The sequence below is a fragment of the Fukomys damarensis genome, unplaced genomic scaffold, assembly GCF_012274545.1.
Source record: "Fukomys damarensis isolate Sample0158 unplaced genomic scaffold, DMR_v1.0_HiC HiC_scaffold_26, whole genome shotgun sequence".
Lineage (NCBI taxonomy): Eukaryota > Metazoa > Chordata > Mammalia > Rodentia > Bathyergidae > Fukomys > Fukomys damarensis.
The window spans coordinates 34,337,182-34,357,732 of NW_022900938.1; the positions used below are offsets into that span (position 1 = coordinate 34,337,182).

The 20,551-nt window shown below is 35.2% G+C and overlaps 1 protein-coding gene across 11 annotated transcripts in view; it reads left to right on the top strand.

Annotated features, from left to right (window-relative positions):
* Window positions 1–1,243: 1,243 nt before the first annotated feature.
* The window catches only part of Baz2b (bromodomain adjacent to zinc finger domain 2B), a 354,073-nt gene continuing 334,765 nt past the window's right edge, over window positions 1,244–20,551 (top strand). For all 11 annotated transcript variants that reach the window (XM_010606796.3, XM_010606795.3, XM_033756373.1 and 8 more), the window contains exon 1: window positions 1,244–1,430. The gene's annotated coding sequence lies outside the window, so the exon portion shown is untranslated. The remainder of the gene's footprint in view (window positions 1,431–20,551) is intronic.

Here is a 20,551-nt window from a genome sequence, read left to right on the forward strand (position 1 = left end):
GCCTTGCTGGCGGCGGGCGCGTGTGTGGGCGCTGGGAGCAGGAGCGAGCACAGGAGGCCTGGCCCGGGTTGGTTGGCAGTCCGCGCCAGGTTCGCGAGGGGCTCCTGACGTCCAGTGTCACCACAGGCGCTCGCACTTGGGGCAAAACTGCGGGGCCCTCTGTGTAGAAAACCGCCCCGCTCTTTTGCTTTTTGGTCCCTCTCGGAGCTTGGCAAGTGGCGCAGTGAATGTTTATTGAGTCGAGTAAAGCAAGCCTGTTCTGACCTCCCCTCCTCAGTGTCCTCTCCCGGCCTCCCCGTGTGATTTGACATCAAGCCATTTCCCTGTAGAGCTCGACCTGCCCAGTAATTCCCTGGGGTAATTGGGTGTCGGTGGTGGGGCGCTTTTACCATCATAGCTTTAAAAATCGTGATGTTAGCCTTACATAGTGTAGCTACAGATTCCGCAGTAAAAAAAAATTCACTTATTTAGGAAAAGGGAGGGAAATTGTGACGGAAATGGGTAAGTGAATATTAAGACGAAACTTTGAAAACAACTGTAAATGTTGTAAATTAACATGTGAGTACTAATAAAAGAGTAAGAGAGAAAGCTACAATTTATGTGGATTTCGCCAAATAACTCCAATAAGTGAAATATGATGTTTAAATATACTTGTCATTTCATCCTGAGGGAATGGACATCATTCATTCTCCCCATTTTACTGTCTTAGAGTGTAACAAATTGCCTCTCTATGATACATTTTAAAATAATGGAAATCTAAAAACTTTAAAGTCTGATTATTTAAAGTTGACACAAATTCCAGTCTCTTAGGATATGAAATGAAGATTAAGTATTCAGTACAAGATAAAGCGAACAGATAGATTTTTGAGGAAATTAATTTGCCCTTTAAAGAAAAATACTTTTTCCAGCCCCAGTGCATGCATGATCACACACACACACACACACACAGAACCACACTGTATGAGTTCAAATTCCTCGTTATCTTTACTTTGAGCAGTGTCCACCCCCCATCCCACCCCACCCCCGTCCTCTGCAAGAACAATTCTTTAATTTGGTAGGCACTGGAAGGCTTTCTGTGAATTGGGATTAATAATTATCTAAGCCCCCATAAGGTTGTTGAAGAGATTGAATGAAGTGATGCATGAATTCTTAGAACATAATGAACATTCAGTAATTGTTAGCTATTACATTCCCAGTTCAAACCACTACTAATGTTATCTTTCTGGGACTTAATATTACATAGGTCCCCCAAACAGCCTTTCACATTTATTCTACCCAAGAGGAATGACTGTGATGGTACCACTTTCTTGAGCTATGGCAATCAGACCTGGGAGTAGGAACTTGTCTACAGGACACCCAAACTTGGCAAGGATGTTACAGATTATGAACGATAATGGCTTTATTCCCTCCCAGCACTGATGATATCAGAGGTGAGTGTGGCACCAATTACAATGCCTATGTTAAATAGAACTTCTGGATTCTAGTTTTTTATTGATACTAGTAAGTAGGTAAAGACCACTGACATTAATGTACTTATTCTTTAAGACTAGTTGTGTGTGTGTGTGTTTCAGTGTGCTCTCTTTACTCTGAGTTTCCAAGTAATCATCATCAACAAATCTTGAGATTTTCCTATGTTAAAGGCATTCTGCTGGGAATTATGGATACAAGTAAGTAAAATTGTGACCATATTTTCTGAATTGAAAGTCATGGAAGTGATTTGACAGGCAAGTGTCTGAAATCAGAACTATTCTAAACTATCTAGATGCCATGGTTATCTTTCATCTAGAGGCTCTTCCTTTCTTTGCTAAATTTTTATCTTATGTGAATGACTTTTGTCACTCTGTATAAATATCACAGTGCTCCAGCTTCATCTTCCCAGGTGCTGGGATTACAGACGTGTATAGCTATCATTTTTATTTATATCATTCTTTATTTTTTTCAGAGGAGGTCATACCCTTGAAGAGACAGAGATCCCTAAATTGAAAACAGGGAATGCCACTTTCTTCTCAAATGGGACCCTTATTAATCAGAGAAGGGAATGTGGTGTCATCAATGAATTTGACAATTTAAATTTATAAGTAGATACCAGGGGTAGATTGAGGACTCCTACTTCTAAAAATATATATCACCTAGCAGTCCTTTGCTGTATACCTTGATGAAAGGAATTCTTTTCATGGAAAAATAATAAACCCCTTATTTAATGTTTTTATAAATTTGTACTTCCTCATCAAGTTTTCTTATAAGGTGCCTCGTTTACTGAATGTACATCCAAAACATTCTGTTGGTTGGCTTCTGCTGAATTAGCAGCAAAACTTTCAGTCTTCAAAGGAAATAGTTTAAAAATGTATAAAAAACATACAAAAAGGAGTGCCAGCATGGGCTGAGTATAGTGACGTGTCTATAATCTCAGCTACTCAGGAGGCTGAGGCAGGAGGATCAAAAGTTTGAGACAACTTAATTAGACCTTATGTATAAATAAGTAAATAAGAGTTGGGGTGGGAATATAGCTTAGTAGGAAGCCCCTACGTTCATTCTTTAACACGTACATACACAATAAAGAATACTACTTGGAAACCCTCTCTGAGAAACCTCTCTCACACTAACTCTTCCCTTTAGATCTCATTTACTTGGAAGATCATTCCTTAGTTGCTTCTGAATATCTGGTTTGGCTGGGAACAATTCCCACTGTATGGAACACAGTTCCCATTCCATGTGTGAAATCCCTTTCATACTGCCTGCAACAAAGTAACTAATAAAAGCAGTTATCTTTTATTATTGATAAAACTAGTATTTAGAAAACTATGGCACTCTGCTCAAATCTGGCCTAGCACCTTTTATTGGAACACAGTTGTACTCATTAGTTCATGCATTTTCTGTGTATTAGGATTCTCCAGAAAAACAGAATCAATCATGTACTGTATATTATCTGTTTATCAAGAGATTATTTTAAAGAGTTGTCTAATGCAGTTGGAGGGGCTGGCAAGTTCAAAATTTGTAGAGCAGCTGGCAAGCTGGAAATACAGAAGTTGATGCTATAGTCAGCTGAATTTCTTCTCTAATGAATGTATTCATTTTATACCATAAACATCCTAATAAAAAATAAATTTCAGTTTTTTGCTCCTAAGACTGAATGAGGGCCATCCACTTTACTAAGAGTAAGCTCCTTTATTTACAGTCAACAGATTTGTAAATGTGTTTGTTTGTTTGTTTTTTGGTACTAGGGATCGAACTCAGGACCTTGTGCTTAGGAGGCAGGCAGTGGCACCACTGAGCTAAATTCCCTGCCCTAGATTGTAAATGTTAACCACAACTATAAAATACCATCACACCAACACCTATATTAGTGTTGATTTAGTGTCTGGGTTCTGTAGCCTTGCCAAGCTGACACATAAAGTTAACCATCAGCCATCTATCATTGTTTTTTCCATATAATAGCACAATTGAGTAGTTTTTGTAGAGATGTAATGACCCAGAAATCCTAAAATATTCACTATCTGGTCCTTTGCAGAAAATTTCCTGACCTTTGGAGTAAATCATAAACTATATATAATAGAGTCCAGGCACCTGTACATGCATGGACATATGTTTGCTCACACATATGTGTACACACACAGATTTTACAGTGTTACTAAGAATTGTGCTTGGCTGCCCATGTCCATGTTCATATCAGACTACATTTTGTGAGAGTAGAAACAAAAGAAGATAGTGATATAAGCTCCTTGGCACTCCTTCTGGAAGTTTTCATCCCCCTTAAATTTTTTTATGTGTATGTATATACACAATTATAAAAAGGTATGTATGTGATGGTACTGTATATACTGTACTGGCTATTTTAGTGTAGCATTTCCTTTCTTTTTTTTCCCTTTTTCTCCCCTCCCCTTTTCCCTCTTAAATTTGACTCTTCTTCCTTTAACTAGTGCTTCATAAACATTTTTTGTAACTCACATTGGTTACTTGAAAGTTTTTTGTTTTTTTTTTTGTGGTACTGGGGATCTAACTCCTGTGAGGTGGGCTCCGGAACCACTGAGCTAAATCCCCAGCCCTTGAAAGTTTTGAACTTGTGTTTCATATTAGGATCCTAGAATATAAAAAAAAATTAACATTTCTGGTTACACTTTTTATCAATTTTATAAACTTATATGATTATTTTGTGTTAGGCTTTACTTTTTTCCTGGTACATAAATTGCATTATTACTGATAACTATAAATTGGTGAAATAGTTGGTTATCAGAATTTTAATATTTATTAATAATTTCAATTAGAATAAATACTAATCATATTATAACATTTGAGTTGAGGATGTAGCTCAGTGGTAGAGAATTTGTGTTGTGCGTAAAAGGCTCTGAGTTAGATCCCCAGCACCAAAAGAATAAAAAAAAAAAAAATCATTAAAAATGGTTTGAGCAGATAAAAATGTGTTTCTGAAAAGTTTGGGTAAGCCTTGTGCACATAATACCTGTAATGCCATCTATGAAGGAAGTTGAGGCAGGACTGTTTAAACTGGCTTGGGCCAAAGAGGAAGAGCCCATCGCTTAAAAAATGTTTTTAGAAAAGTTTAAGTTTGTTGATGTTGTTGCTTTTGGTACTGGGAATGGAATTCAGGACCTTCCACTAGCACCAATGAGCTAAATTCCTGGCCATTTAGATGAGCTAAATCTTTGAGTAAAGATTTTTAAGTTAATTTTTAACTCTTCTTGAAAATGTCTAGAATAAAAATTGCTGCTCCTATCCTTGGAAGAAAGCTACAAGCCAGGTGTGGTGGCATACACCTATAATCCCAGGATTTGGAGGGCTGAGGCCGGAAGATCACCACAAATTTGAGACCAGCTGGAGCTATATAGTAAATTCATAGCCAGTGTGAATGGCATAGGGTCTTCTCATTTTCTTTTTTTGGTTTAATTCCTGGATTGAAGCTTATAAAATGCTTATGGCAAATAGTTTTATTTCTAGTAATGAGAACCTTTAGGAAATTACTTCTCAGCAACGTCTTCCAGGTGTAGCTGACTTCTGGGTTTTGAGTCTGTTGCAAGATTCTACCTCTTCAATTTATTAGGGATGAGAAGTTGCTGCCTATGTGGTCTAGCCTCTGGTTCTTTGGTACTGGCTTATAGTATTGTTTATGACCCTTAGACAATCTCAGTCTTTGCATATCAGGAAGAATAACTGATTAGAACAGTTATATCACTTTGGCCAAAGTAGTACAGTCAGCAATAACAATAGCATAAAACACAGCCTAAAAAATGACAAACAGTGGTAACTACTAATTTGCCACCTTTAAGTGTATGAACTATATCTGTGGTTATATAACAAAATTTAGAAATGATCCAGAAAATTGGATATAGTAAATATGCCCTCAATATGGTTATTTTATCCTTGGGGGACAAAATTTAAAAGGGGTTAGAGGAAAAATAGAGAAATAGAAAAAGAAGAGAATAGAAAGGCTAGAGGACAAACGAAGATTACATGAACTTTGGGAAACTGGTGAAGGAAGAAATAAGGGATATCACAACAGCAACAAAACTAGAAACAGTATACACACTCATATAAAAACAAGAACAAAACAAAAGCAAACAGGAAAAGGAAAAAAGAAAAACTTCACTTTAGGGTGTGACTGTCCTGTCACTGGTAGACAGAGTGGGCAGACAGAGGTTTGTGTTGATTAATCTCAGCAATCCTGCACCTTTAGTTCCATTGAAGTTCAAGTTGATTTCAAACTATGAGGTTGGAACCTGGTTTGTTCAGCCTGCAATACTTCGTGTGCCTCCTGCTGGCTTGAACTCTGGCCTCTTGACCTCTTGCTGACTTGAACTTGGTTCCACCTCACCCTGACACTGGGAGCCACTAGATGGGGGGAGCCCACAGTGCTCTTGAGTTCCAAGCTCATTTGGCCTCTTTCCAAGATGTCTCCCAGCCAATCACCCTCTCCTGAGGAACATCTGAACTCGATTTATCTCCCCAGCTACTGCAGTCTGCTGTGTCCACTGCTCCATCTCACTGGTGCATTTCTCCATGGAGGCCTCAAGTCGCAAGTAGTCTCCGCATTTTTGCAAGTTCAAACTGCCCCTCCCACAGAGTGAGTCAGGACTCAGAGAAAGAACCACTTGCTTCCTCCTCCTATGTTGAGGTCTGTTTCTTTGCTATCCCTGTGGGCTTGTTTCAGATCTCTGCTGGTCTTTGCGGGGACCCACTTCCTTCCTTTTCCTTATGTTGCTATATTCCAGCACTTGGACACCAAACCTGGGAGAAGCTATTTCTTTGCTGTTTAGCACTCTTTCATTTATTGTAGCTATTTTTGCAAGCAACCCACCATAGAGCCTACCAGTACTAAGGAAGATACCCTACCCTGGCAAATGCAGTAAATTTTTTAGCTGGGCAGTCCTTTGTTGATTATACGTATAATTTATAAAGGAGGAGAGGCTTAGTTTGGTTCATACAGTCCTTGGTTCTGATTTTCAGGACTCTGTTGACTATGGGTTATCCATTGTCCTTCATGGATATACCTCATATTGGCATTAGGTGTATGACTTTCTCAGGGCAGCTGTCTTTTTATTGGGGAGAGTTGGAGCTTCTGGCCTTAAACTCAAAATCCCGAGTGCTGGGATTACAGGTATGCTCTGCCATGCCTAGCTCAGGTCCTCAGTACTTTAGAAGGAGACCAAACAGGTGCTGTGATGTAGGTGTGAAAACCCAGCTCCTGAGGTGGCTGAGGCTGGAGACTACTTGAGCCCAGGTGTTCAAGAGCAACATATTGAGTACCACACCACCTGCCTGTCTCAAAAAAAAAAAAAAGGAATGAGACTCTATGTGCCTATTTAAAAAGCATGAATTAAGTAAGCGTAGATTTCATTATTTACAGAAATTAATGAGAATAGAAAAATTCAAAAATGAACATTATATGTTGAAATGGATATTCTTTTAAAATTTGTACTGCAAAGTGTGTGTGTGTGTGTGTGTGTGTGTAATTTTACAATAAAAAATGTTTTCTAGTTTGGCAGTTGATGACTGACGTTAATTACATGTAGATTTCTTTTAGAGAATACTTTAACAAAAGCTTGTCCAACCCATGGCCTGCAGGCTGTATACCTTCATGGACAGACAGTTATGCCCCCCCATGAGATTATAAACTTTTAACATTATTTTATGATTTTTAGCATATTTTGCTGACAAGATTGCCCAGTGCTGCATAGTCAGCAATAGAATGCTGCAAGGAAGAGGAGGGTCACAGTGCAATGCCAACTTTGCCGGCTGTGCCTGCTACACAGTCCATTCAAATCAAAATGCACAGATATCAGATGTTATGGGCACTTCTGCAACTTGGCAAGTGCTGTAATCAAAAATAGAATTTCAAATTAACATCACATGTATGTTTGTGTAGACAGGTGTTATTGAACAGATATGTACTGTTTGCTTATCAAACTTAGGCTTGTGTTATTTTATAAAATAATAAGTTAAAATATTTTTTAAAAGGAAATTTGGGGCGGGGGATTTAGCTCAGCTGTTCGGTGGCCTGCCTTGCAAGCGCATGGACCCGAGTTCAATCCCCGGTACCAAAAAATAAATAAATTTAAAAAAAAAAGGAAATTTGGTTATTTGTTATTTATAAACATTAACTGTTTTGTATACAGTGGTGCCTTGGTTCACAAATGCTTTTGCTTGCAAACAATTTGACTCACAAACTAAAATATTTAGCAAAATTTTATATTTGTTCACAAACTCTGCCTCAATGACAAACATAACCACGTCTGTTTTCCCTACACCAACACAAATGTGGCCATCTTTCCCAAAGTTGTAGAAAAATTTTGATGAAACAAGGTATCACTTTTATTTTTGGGCCTAGACAATTCCTCTTTACTCATTGTGGCCCAGGCAAGCAAAAAATTGGACACCCATGCTTTAAAAATCATATTTTTGTCATTGCTTAGAAATAAATTTTATTCTTTAGTTTTTACTGAAGGCCAACTATTATTCTATTTAGCACAGCAAGATGAAATTTTATAACATTCTTTTTCATCAAAATGTATGTCAATACAATTTGCTCTAACTTTAGGCATAATTAGATTACATATTTAACTATCAAATCTACATAAAAACTAGAAATTTAATAATAATTTTACTTGAATATCTTTAAGAAAACTTAGATGACACCACTGAGATAGAGAAATTATTCATCCCCTTAGTATTAAAAGACTCTTTTAAGTGGAGTTTATAAGTAGATAGGATTTACTCTTTTATAATTGTCTTGTCAATTATGAATCTATTAGAGAAATGCTGTGGTCTGAATTTCACCCAAAAGTGTTGAAACTTACTGGCCAATGTGATGGTATTAAGAAATGGGGCTTTTAGCAAGTGATAAAGTCATGAGAACAAAGCCCTCATAGATGGGGTCAGAACCTTACAAAAGTGCTTGAAAATGTGGGTTTCCTGTCTTCTGCTCTGCAGTGTGAGAAGGATGCAGCACAAGGCACCATCTTATAAGCAGAGAACAGCCTTTATCAGACATTAGTCCTGCCAGGACCTACATTTTGGATACCCCAGCCTTAGAACTATGAAAAATAAATTTATAGTATTTGCACATCACAAATTCTGTATTATTTTGTTATAGCAGTGCAGATAAAGACAGGAAGCAAGTAGTATCTTTGGCCACATTTTATTTAGATGAGTGTTGGAAGTAGAAACTACTGTCTATCTTCAGATGTTTAGTTCGGTTTAATAGAAGTAGAGCAAAAATGATTAAAACATTTATTTTCTATGCTTAATATTTTGACATACTCATTGAGTTATGACCTCTCATAATTTAAAAGAAACTGACACGTAAAATTTTTATAGGCAACTATTTTGAATAAGTCACTGAAATGACTAATTGAAGCTATAGTTCATCTTCTAAATATCTTTTAAAATAACCATTACTACAAATTAATTTTTCGGATTTACCATTACTTTATTTTTGGGAACAGTGTTTTTAAATCTTATATTAAAAATACAGAGCACGCATGTAAAGGTGCAAGATTCTAATGACTGTATTGTATACCTAAAATGTACCAATAAACTTCATGGAAAAAATAAAAATACAGAGCATAAACTTTTCAGAGTATGGTATAGAATAATATAGTATTAAAGATTTTTATTTCTTCATCTTTTTCCCCTTTTTTTTTTGCAGTGTTGGGGATTGAACCCTGGAACTCACACATTCTAGGAAAGCACTTGGCACTTAGCTATACCCTCAAAGTCTCAAAATTTTTTAAAAGAACATTTACCTAAAGGACAATAAGAGGTTGTTGAGGATTAGTTATGTCTGTAATCTAAGATAAATTTATAGATAGTGAAAATAAATTTAAAAGAAACCCAGCTATGTTACATGGCTCTAAAATTGTAACACAATTAAAAAGTTTAGAGTATCTTAAAGTAGTTTCCTATTTCAAACACATTGAAAGATTTGTTAGGATAAGTTAAGTGATTTATATTTAATGAGATAATATTCACAGGTTTTATATTTTAAACTTGAGAACAATTTGAAGCTGGTCATATTTTCACTATTAAATATGGTTACTTTGTTTTTGTGGTACTGTGAACCAGTAGTATGCTACATGTGAGCTGCATCCCCAGCCCTTTTTAAATTTCATTTTGAGATAGATCTCTTAGGTTGCTGAGGCTGGCCTTGAATTTGTAATCCTCTTGCCTTAGCCTTCCAAGTAGCTTGGCTTATATTCATGCATGATGGTGCCCAGCTGACCCAGAGAAATTTTAAATCTTTTTATGTTAGCTTTTTCTTACTAGTAAAGAGTTTGCATTGTAAAGCCATGTAAGTAAAAATCCTAGGGCCATTGACACGTGTAGTTCAGAGGAGTAACTAAGATCAATAACAGTCAGGTGTGTGTTAGCAATGGGGATAGGTCTAAGAAATGTATTTTTAGGCAATTTTGTCATTTTACAACATCAAAGTATACTTCTAAGTAATAATATTAGACCAGACTATCAGGAAACATTGTTCTGTGGCACATGACTCTATAGAAATAAAAATATAACATTTAAAATAGTACATTATAAACTGGGTATAGTGGCACACTCCATAATTCCAACACTCTGGGAAGCTGTCTTATCCAGCCTGGCAACTTGGTGACTTTAGCAAGACCCTGTCTCAAAAATTTAAAATGCCTAGGCATGTAATTTAGTGCAGATACTATGTTTAATCTCTAGTACTGCAAAGAAAATGAAAACAACCACCATATTATAGATGATAAATTGGTTAAATAAATAAGCAGATAAGTTAGGTACTAGGAATTCTGAATTGATAAAATGCATTGTAATTAAAGTTGAGTAAAATTCATTGTAGAGTCTGTGGATAGGGCATTAAACCTGGGCCCAGAAGGAAGATAGAACTCAGATGGGTAGAACTAGGAAGCACTAGGAGTAACTGTTCAAATACTTTAAAACTTGTATCCATGTAAACTTATTGTATTCTCTAAGAAGAATAGAATGAAAATTGACAATCTATTCCTGACCCCCTTTTTTTTTTGCTACCAGGGATTGAACTCGGATCCTTGCGCTTGAGAGGCAGGTGTTAGAACCACTGAGCTAAATCCCTGGCCCATGACCTTAGCTTTTATTACTAGTGTTGAGGCCGCCTTAAATGTAGGTTTGCTCTACAATCCAGAAATCTTCAATGAAAGGACATCATCATTTTACAAAGGAAGTTTGAGATTATTCTTAGTTGTATGTCATTAGGCCCTGTTGGGTGTTTTAAGCCTGAGGCTGGGCAGAAACAGCAGAACACCATGGCAAAGGAAAACTGCTTACCTTATGATAGCCAGGAAGCAGAAAGTGAGAGCACCCAAGAAAGGGAAGAGGAATCAGATATAGTCTCCAAAGTCATGCCTTCATCATGCCTTATACTCCATTCAATTAAGTACCACCTCCTGCTTTTTTCATCCCCCAATAATGCCATCAAATTATGATCTCATAATGAATTAACCCACTGATATATTTAGAACCCTAATCATCTAGTCACTTCAGGAGCCCATCAGCTAGCAAACCAAGGCCTCAATACAGTGAACCTTTGGGGTGTAGGAACCAGCCTACAAACTGACCTCAAACCTGACCAAGGGATGATGACGAAAAATCAAGAGACAGAAACAAATTAAAATCTGGGTGGGGGGCAGGGGACTCATGTCTTTCCTCAACATTGAGCCCCAAATGACTGGCACACCTTGGCTTTATTCACTCAGACATGGGCATGAACAATTAGAGCTCTAATTCATCTGTCTCCCACCTTTAATGGCACTTATCTGGGTAAACAACTTAACCTCAGGTGTTTCTACTTTTCTCTCAGCATGTTATTACATTTGCATGCCCTCTTGTCAGTGCTCGGTGAGGTGGCCAATTAGGCCTCAGTCTTCCCATCTGGTCTCTCATATTGGGAGACATTTTAGATAGCAGCCAGAACACTGGGTATTTTTTGCCTTGTTATCACATGCTGCTTCTAATATCTGGTATTATCAAAGGGTAGTTCTTGTAAGTTATAGGCCCTCAGTAAATGTTGACAGAGAAAAATGCAATTGTGTTGGCTTTTTATTTTTTAGTTGCTTAAAAAAATAGAGTGATTAGTATTGCATAAAGAGTAATATGTTTAAGAAAGAGTAAATACTTGTTAATAAAATTTTCAGTTCAACATTCTGTTTAATTATGTTAAAATGTTCATAGCTATTAGATATTTAAAAATCACTATTAGTGCTTTGTAAATTAGACAAGTTGCAACTCCAGATTGTTGAGAAAAAAAGCATTGATTCAGGGGATTATTAAACATCAACTCATAACTCATATAAAAATGTGATAGAGCTAAACATTAACTTTTTTTGAGACAGGGTCTCAGGCTTTCCTTGAATTCATTATGTAGCCCAAACTTGTAGCAATCCTCCTGCCTCAGCCTTGCAGGTGCTGGAATTATAGGAATGTGCCACGACGCCTTGCTAAGAGCTAAACATTCTTAATACATGAAGTAGAATAGTTCATATTAAAATATTTTACATTGAAGAGAAGAAATAGTGTTTATAATACGACATAATAGTATTTATTGGAAAAGGTCAGTGTTCTTATGTATGTGAAATATAGGTAGCTTTTAGTAATTTGTTTAATATAAAGTGGATCACATAGTATATATTCCTTTTTTTTTTTTTGTACAGGGAATCAAACTTGGGTCCTTGCACTGGCAAGGCAGGCAGTGGAACCACTGAGCTAAATCCCTGGCCCACTTTTAGTAACTTGTGAGTGCATGTGTGTGTATATGTGTTACTGGGGCACAAGCCCAGGGACTTGCTCTTAGTAGGTAAATTTTCTACCACTGGCTACACCTTCAGTACTTTTTAATTGATACATTTTTATATTGGGGGAAAAAAAGATTTTTGGAGAACTGTGAATATCATAAACTATAACAAATGCTCTGGCATTGGTGGTCAGCATTGTAACATACACTAGACAAAAATCATAATTAATTTGTTTGAAATCTTTTCATTCTAATAGTTCAAAGAATTTTACAAATACTAATTAAACATTTCAAAACCTCTTATTGTAGCTATGTATGATTAATTTAATTATATATTTCGTATGAAAAAACAAAAATTGAGAAAGGCAAATTTATTTACTTAAGATCGCATAGTATTTAACTGATGAAAACTGAGTCATTCCAGAGTCCCATTAATCAACTGTAACTCCTACATAAAATAAAATTAGTGTAGTAATGCCTATGGAGTTCTCTTGTAGCCCCCAAAATAAACTAAAGATATTAAGTTTCAGCAATTTAAATATCTTCAATAAAATAGGTATTCAATTTGATATCTGTTAAGTATAGATATACATATTTATATAAGATATCTATATTTAACAAAACAGTCACTTCCTATTTTATTTTTAATATCATGGTCATTAAGTTTTTCACATGGCTCTCTTCTGGTAAGCAAAATTCAAAAAATCCAAAATACTGGTGTAGACTATGAATCAAATGACCTTTTAAATAGGAAATATGATAAACTATTTCTTTGGCTGCTTAAGTAAAAATAATTTTCCTAGTGGAAAATCTAAACAAAAACAGGTAGCTCCTAATACAAAAGACTTTTGTATTATTTTATACTTTAGTTAACTTTTTTTCCTACTGTTCTCATTACTGATTGTCATATAACTTATGAATTGTTTGGATGTCATGGTAGGAGTTCAATATGTTTAAGAAGAATTTAATGCCATATTAACAAATAATCCATGTTTCCCTGAAAATAATACCTAAACCAGAAAATAATCAGCCTTGAAAAGTAGAGATCAAAATGCTAGCCCACATCACCTTGTCTTACTGTCTTACAGAGTAGCCACTGAGCAAGAGAATAGTGAGGTGTAACCTTCTGCGTGACACTGGCCATCACCATGGGTAGTGATCAGGGCTTATTTTTCCAGTTAGGTCTTAATTTTGGGGAAACACAGAATTAGCCAATTTCAGTATTATTCATATTTAGTAGTATGAATTGTAGCCCTGTAGTAGTGTACACATATCCCATTCTATTAAAAACCCGGCAGTTCTTTTCCAGGAAAAACAAAATATTCACAAAAATAAAATAAATGGTTGGGTAACTGGAGTGATGGCAAACTCATTAATTCAAATTTCCCTATAGATAGATATTCCAGACTGCCATAAAGAACAAATAAAATGATACAGTTTATATACATTTGCCTAACAAAAACCAAAGAGAATGTGCCAACTTCAAATTATCCATAAATAAAAAATAATAATACAGAAATCCTAGCTAGCCATCATTCATTCTCTTGCACAAGACTGATGGAAAACAAGAGTGATCTGGGAGAGATGGGTATAGTTCAATAGTAGTACACTTGCCCAGCTTTCCAAGTTAAGAGTGGAAGCCACAACAATGAAAAAGTAAAAAAGGTGATCTTGGAAAAATTGATAGGAGAGGGGAGCTAGTGTCCGGTTTAATATTGATTTAAATTGCTTACCAAAGTTTCTTTGAAAATACTGATAGATCAGAGCAGACTATGTAAAAAATATTTACAAGTTTGTATGAACTCAAGGTAACTCTTTAGGGAGAAAGGGTAAGGAAGGGATAAATAATCTTTTAAAAACTAAACAATGTTGGTAGGGGAGAATATATAAGAAGCAAAACTCAGAACTTAAAATGCCAAGAGTGAACCCTCATGTCAGTGATAGATATTGGGAGGCAAAGCTATCAGTATAAGATTGAAACAAATGTTCCACTGTATGTTAGGATATCTGTAATGAAAGCTGTGAGAACTTTCTGTACTTTCTGCTCAATTCTGCTATGAAAATACTAGGCTAAAGAATAGCCAAATAAGAGGGCAGGGACAAGGGGAAAAAATGAGAACCAAGACCTGTCATGTAAAGGTACAAGATCTCAATACTGAATGAGTTTATTGGTACATTCTAGGTATACAGTACAGTTACATTCATTACTGGAAATATATGTATTTCTCAAGAATAGTCTAGGATCAGATTTTTCTTTTTAAAAGAATACTGTACAGGTGAATTACCTTTTCAAAACACCATAAAAGGGGATAAATGTTAACATAATATCCCTGCTGATATATATCTCGATATCTCGGTTAAGGTAATATTTGGCAGATTTCTGTACTATAAAGTTTCGATTTTTCCATTCTGTTCTTTGGAAGGGCAGATCTGAATCCACTTTATCCTCAGAAGCAGGAGTAGGGCTGGGAGATAGTTAAAAATGTCACCTCTGAGGAAACAGCCTCTATAGTACATATCCAATTAGGAAGATTTAGCTCTTTGATTTATTATTTAGCTTGTATTTCTATCAGTATGGACTTTTATGTATTTATTTTATTATTTGACTTATGTCATTATTTATTTTGTCACTCAAATTATTCTAGCATCAGCCACTCTTTCTAGTCCGCATCCAACACTTTCGTATGTGCCCATACTTTTGTTTTTCAGTATGTCCTTGCTTTTTGTTACTTTATGATGCTTCTGCTTTGTCTTGTATTTTCCTTGCTCTAGTCCTATAATCAGCTATTTTTTCAAAGGTCCTTTTTTACTTTTATTAGAGAATGATATTTATTTATTTGTTTATTTTCTTTCTTTCTTTTTTTGGTACCAGGGATCGAACTCAGGCCCTTGCTCTTTTGATGCAGGTGCTGGAATTACTGAGCTAAATCCCCGGCTCAAGAATTATATTTATATACCAAGCTGTTGGGCGGGGGATTTAGATAAGTGGTTCTGCTGCCTGCCTTACAAGCTGAAGGACCTGAGTTCACTCCCTGGTATCCAAAAAAAAAAAAAAAAGATACCAAGCTCTTGGCACTAAGTGTTTTGTATCTTTTCTGTAAGACTAGAATTATTGCAGAATAAAAAGCTTTAGAAGATAAAAAGGTAAAAGTTTAAGGTATAATATTCTATTTGTTATTATTAAGTGTTCTACGTTAGGTAAATTATTTTGTCAGTTACCAAATGTTACCTTTTAAAATTCATAGGTGGTTATTGTAAGTAAAAATTATATTTATACTTCCCTTGATTTCTGGAAGTTATTACTAAAATTATATTACAAGCTTCATGGAACATTGTTTGTATATTTTATTTGTAACTTTTTATAAAATAGAAACACCTTGTCATATTTCCCTGTTCCTAAAAGTATGGAGGCCTGTGATTAAGTCACAAAACTTTTTATACCAAAAATATTCAGTGAGCAGTCTCATTTAATGTACATACTCAAAGGGCATATCAGAGTCCTAAAGGAAGATCAGGATATTAAGGATACCTCTACCCTGAAATTCTACTTTGGCAAATAAACATGGTAGACACAATTTGACAGGAAACTCTGTATGAAAATGTAACATTTCTTACTGAAGGTTTTTTAAATGCCTCTTTGATCTATGACATGTAAAAAAAAGTTACTACCAAACCAGACAATTTGATTCTAAGGTTCTGGAAGTCATAGAAAGTAAATTATTCCTTCCAGAATATAAGAATGAATAAGGACAGTATACAAATAAGAATAAAGCTATGCTTTAGCTTATAGTGTCATATAAGGGTATATTATCAAATAATATAAAGGAAAATATGAATAAGAGCATTTTCATTGCAACAAAGATAATACAGTTTGTGCTGGATGTGGTGTTGCATGCCTGTGGGAGTCTGAGGCAAAAGGATGGCAAGTTCTAGCCCAGCCTGAACAATTTAGCAGCTTAGCAAGACAATGTCTCAAGTTTTCAGAAAGGACTGGAATAGAGTTCAGTGGAAATGCTCTGGATTTTATTTGCATTACTTAAAAAAATACAGTGCACGTGATCTGAGGGCTGATCTACTTTTATTTCTCTCTATGCCTCACCCTCTCATAATGCTCAACATTGAACCCAAACCTCATACATGCTAAGAAAGCATTCTATCACTGATATAAACCCTCAGTTCTCATTTTTATATAGAAAGATAAACATACATGTTTATACATGCATAGAAAACTTTTGGATCTATAGGTCAGATTGTAGGTACCTATTGGTGTGTCATAAGATCAATGTAGGAAATAACCAGCATTTCTTCAGAGTAAATAAAAATAGAATAGAAATTGTCACAGTGTCTGGCACATAATAACTATAATTATTATTATAAAACTTTTATTTACTCATTTATTTATTTCTTTATTTGGTTCTGCGGATAGACCCAGAGCCTTGCACATGCAAAGCTGGCACTTTGTGACTGTAGTCCCTCCCCTATTATCAAAACTTTTTTTTTTCCAGTGGTTATGTATGCAAGAGAGTGAGTCTGAGTGATTTCAGGGTTGTGAAATAAAATACATTTCTTATTTGGGGCCTGGATCAAAAAGAATGTTTGAAAAAAATGGTACCTGAATGGTAGACCAAAAACACTTAAAAGTGGACCTCTAGGAAGAGAGGGATTTTGGCAGGGGATTTTGAGAGAGAAGTCTATTAACTTCTTTGTGTTTGTTTTATACAAACCTAGTTAACTAAGTCTTGAAAAACAGGGGTTTCTAGTTTGCATCCTCTAAGTATTATTGTGACAGATTTCTCTGTGTAATTCTTTTATTCGTATCACTGTGGAAGCTTCTGGAACCTAAGCTCAACTTCGTTCTTCTTACCTTGGTGTGTAAAATTTATTCCTGTCCTGGGAGCTGGCTAAATATGCTACTGGAAATATTAATATAATGTACAATATATGAACCTTATTACTTTTCTGACATCCTCCTCCAAAAATTCTGAATTCTTAAATATCCCAACATTTCACATTAAAAAGTTGTAGATTTGCTCTTTTAGCTGGGTGAGGTAGTACATACTTGTAATACTAGCTACTTGTAGGATAGGAAGACTACAAGTCTGGCTATCCTAAACCCTTAGTGATACCTGTTACTTGTGTCGAAAAATTTTTTTTGTTGTTGCTTTTTGAGACAGGGTCTCACTATGTAGTTGAGACTGAACTGGAACTCACTATCTAGCCCAGGCTTGTTTTGAACTCACAGCGATCCTCCTGCCTCAGCCTCTCGAGTGCTGGGATTACAGGCATGCACCACCATGCCCGACTTGTGTCAAAATTTTTAAAAAGGGCTGGAGATATACCTCAGTGGTGGAGCCCTTGACTAGCATATGTGATGCTCTGGGTTTGATCTCCAGCATGGGGAAAAAAAATTGTAGATTTTAAAAATGACTTGTTTGGTCTTTTCTTTTGTAGATGAAATTTCTATTGTCAGTATTAACTGTGTTCTGTTCTTTTTGGTATTTCTTAGGTATTTCTTACCTTTAATATCCATATTTTCATCATAAAGTATTTTTATATGAGTTTTTCTTTTAATTTTGATAGCATTATCTATGACATTTTTTCCTTAATTCTGGAGAGTTTGGGCTGTTAACCTATTCAGTACTGCTCCTCCACTATCTCTACATTCTTTTTACAATTATTTTTGTCCTCTCTCTTATTACATTTTCATATTTTTATTTTTATATTTGTCTTCTCTGTAGTGAATTTATTATCTCATTGTGATAGTGTTGTCCAAGCAAAAGGTATTTTCTTCATTTTAACTAACTCCATTTTTTTCCTTTGATTATACAGTGGGCAACTATGTGCTTCAGAAGAGACATAAAAGGTACAGCCCCAGTGGAACACAGTTTGATAATTTTTTAGAAAGTTAAATATGTACTCAACATTCAGCCAACAATCCCATTCTTACATACTTATCCAAGAGAAACGAAATTTTGCATCCACACAAAATCCTGCACATTGTAATGTTCATAGCAGTTTTTCATACTTGTTAAAAACTGTAAACAGCTCAAATAACTTTCAGCTGTGAAGAAAAAGCAAAATGTAGTATATCCATACAATGAAATACAATACTCTCAGCCATAGAATGAACTGTAATTGGCCCTCTATTCCTACAGATTCTGTATTCATGGATTCAATAAGCTAAAGATCAGAAATATTCAGAAAAATAAATTGCGTCAGTACTGAACATGTACAGACCTTTTTTCTTGTTATTCCCTAAACAATAGTTATTCTCTAAACAATATTATTCTCCAAATAATAACTGCATACCACTTATATTAGGCGTTATAAATAATATAGAAGTGTTTTAAAGTATAAAATAGGATGTGCTTAGGTTACGTACAAATATTTTGCTATTTTACATAAGGGACTTTAGCATCTAGGGATTTTATATCTATGAGGAGTCCTAGAACCAATTTCCCTTGGATACAGACAGATGGCTATAGTACTGTTACACTGTTCAACAGTGTAGATTAACTCAAGCACATATGCTAAGTAAGAGAAGCTGGACTCAAAGGTTACACACTATAATGAATACATTTATAAGACATTCTGGAAAAGGACATATTGTAGGGACTAACAGAGTGGTAGTTTCCAGTGGCTGGAGTTTCCTACTGTGGTAGACTGAATAATGGCTCCCCAGAGATTTCTACATATTAATTCCTTGAACCTGCAAGTGTTACCTTATATGGAAAAGGATTTTGCAGATATAATTTAAAAAGGGACAGTTGTCTTGGATTATTTGGTGATACCTAAATATTATCACAACAGTTTTTGTAAGAAAGAGCCAAAAGGATTAATAGAAGAGAAGGTAGCTGTGTGAAGACAAAGCACGGAATGCATTGTCAGGAACTAAATGATACTGACAGTCTCTAGAATGTGGAAGAGGCACAGAGCAGTCAAGTTTCTATGTGGAGCCATTCCTGTTAACACCTTGACCTTTAGCCCCATGCAACCTATTTCATGTTCATATCTTCTTCATAGTCATTAAAACCTTGAAACAGCATGATTAATTTTCCCTTTGTGAAAGGATAAGCAAAGTGTGGTCCATACATACAGTAGAATACTCTCAGTAATGGAATGAATTATAGTTGGCCCTCTATATCTGTATTTATGAAAACAAATCACGAATCAGAATTATCTGGAAAAATAAATTGTATATAGAACTTTAAATTTATGTTGTTTTATGGTACCAAGATTTTGACAATTCATTATAGCAGCAACCAGAAAATTAAGACTACAAAGAGACATGGGGGAGTATTTTGGAGTAATAGAACTGTGCTGTATTTTGGTTGTGGTAGTAGTTCTGACTATATGCATTTGTTATAACTAGTACAACAGTACATTTAAAATGAGAAAATTTACTAGACATAATATGTACTTTAGTATGACTTTTTTTCTCATTGAGTTTATTGGTACATTTTAGGTGTACAGTGTAGTTACATTCATCATTAGGATCTTATACTTCAGTATAACTTTAACAAAATAAGTTTTGCTCAGAAAATATTTTTCATTAGAAACAAAATTGGATATGCTGGTAGGCATGTTGGCCCAATGAAAGTTTATATATTTGTGAAAAGTATAATGCAGATAGCAACGTTTATATAAATAAATAAGGCATAAGTAATATAAAACTGAAATAATAATCCTGCTTGGAAAAAAGGCACTCATAATTCTTAATAAGACAAACACCAATCAATTTATTTTTTTTTAATTTTTACTTTTACTTTTTTTCCTCATTGAGTTTATCAGTACATTTTAGGTATATAGTACAGTTACATTCATTATTGGGATCTTGCACCTTTACATGACAGGTCTTGGTTCTCATTTTTTTCCCTTGTCCCTGCCCTCCCTTCACCCCCTCATCCCCTCCCCATTTACAAATACTTTATTTCCACTTTTTCATTTTGTCCTATTTTTTCTTTTCCCTTATTACCATGAATTTATTTATTTATTTATTTAGATTAAGTTTATTGGTACATTTTAGGTATACAGTACAGTTACATTCATTATTGGGATCTTATACCTTTACATGACAGATCTAAAGATGATGATGACAAGTAAATATCTGCTAGGATTTCTATAAAATGAATTTGTGTGTGTGTTTCATTTTAACTATAAAAGAAACAAGCAGCCCTTTTTTCATTTCTGGAATAATTGCAAGAGAATGTAGTCTTTGTAACTGCTGGAGTCAAGAAGAAAAGTAAGAGAACTGCAGAGTTTGAGCTGATGAAGTAATCCACACTAGAATACTTC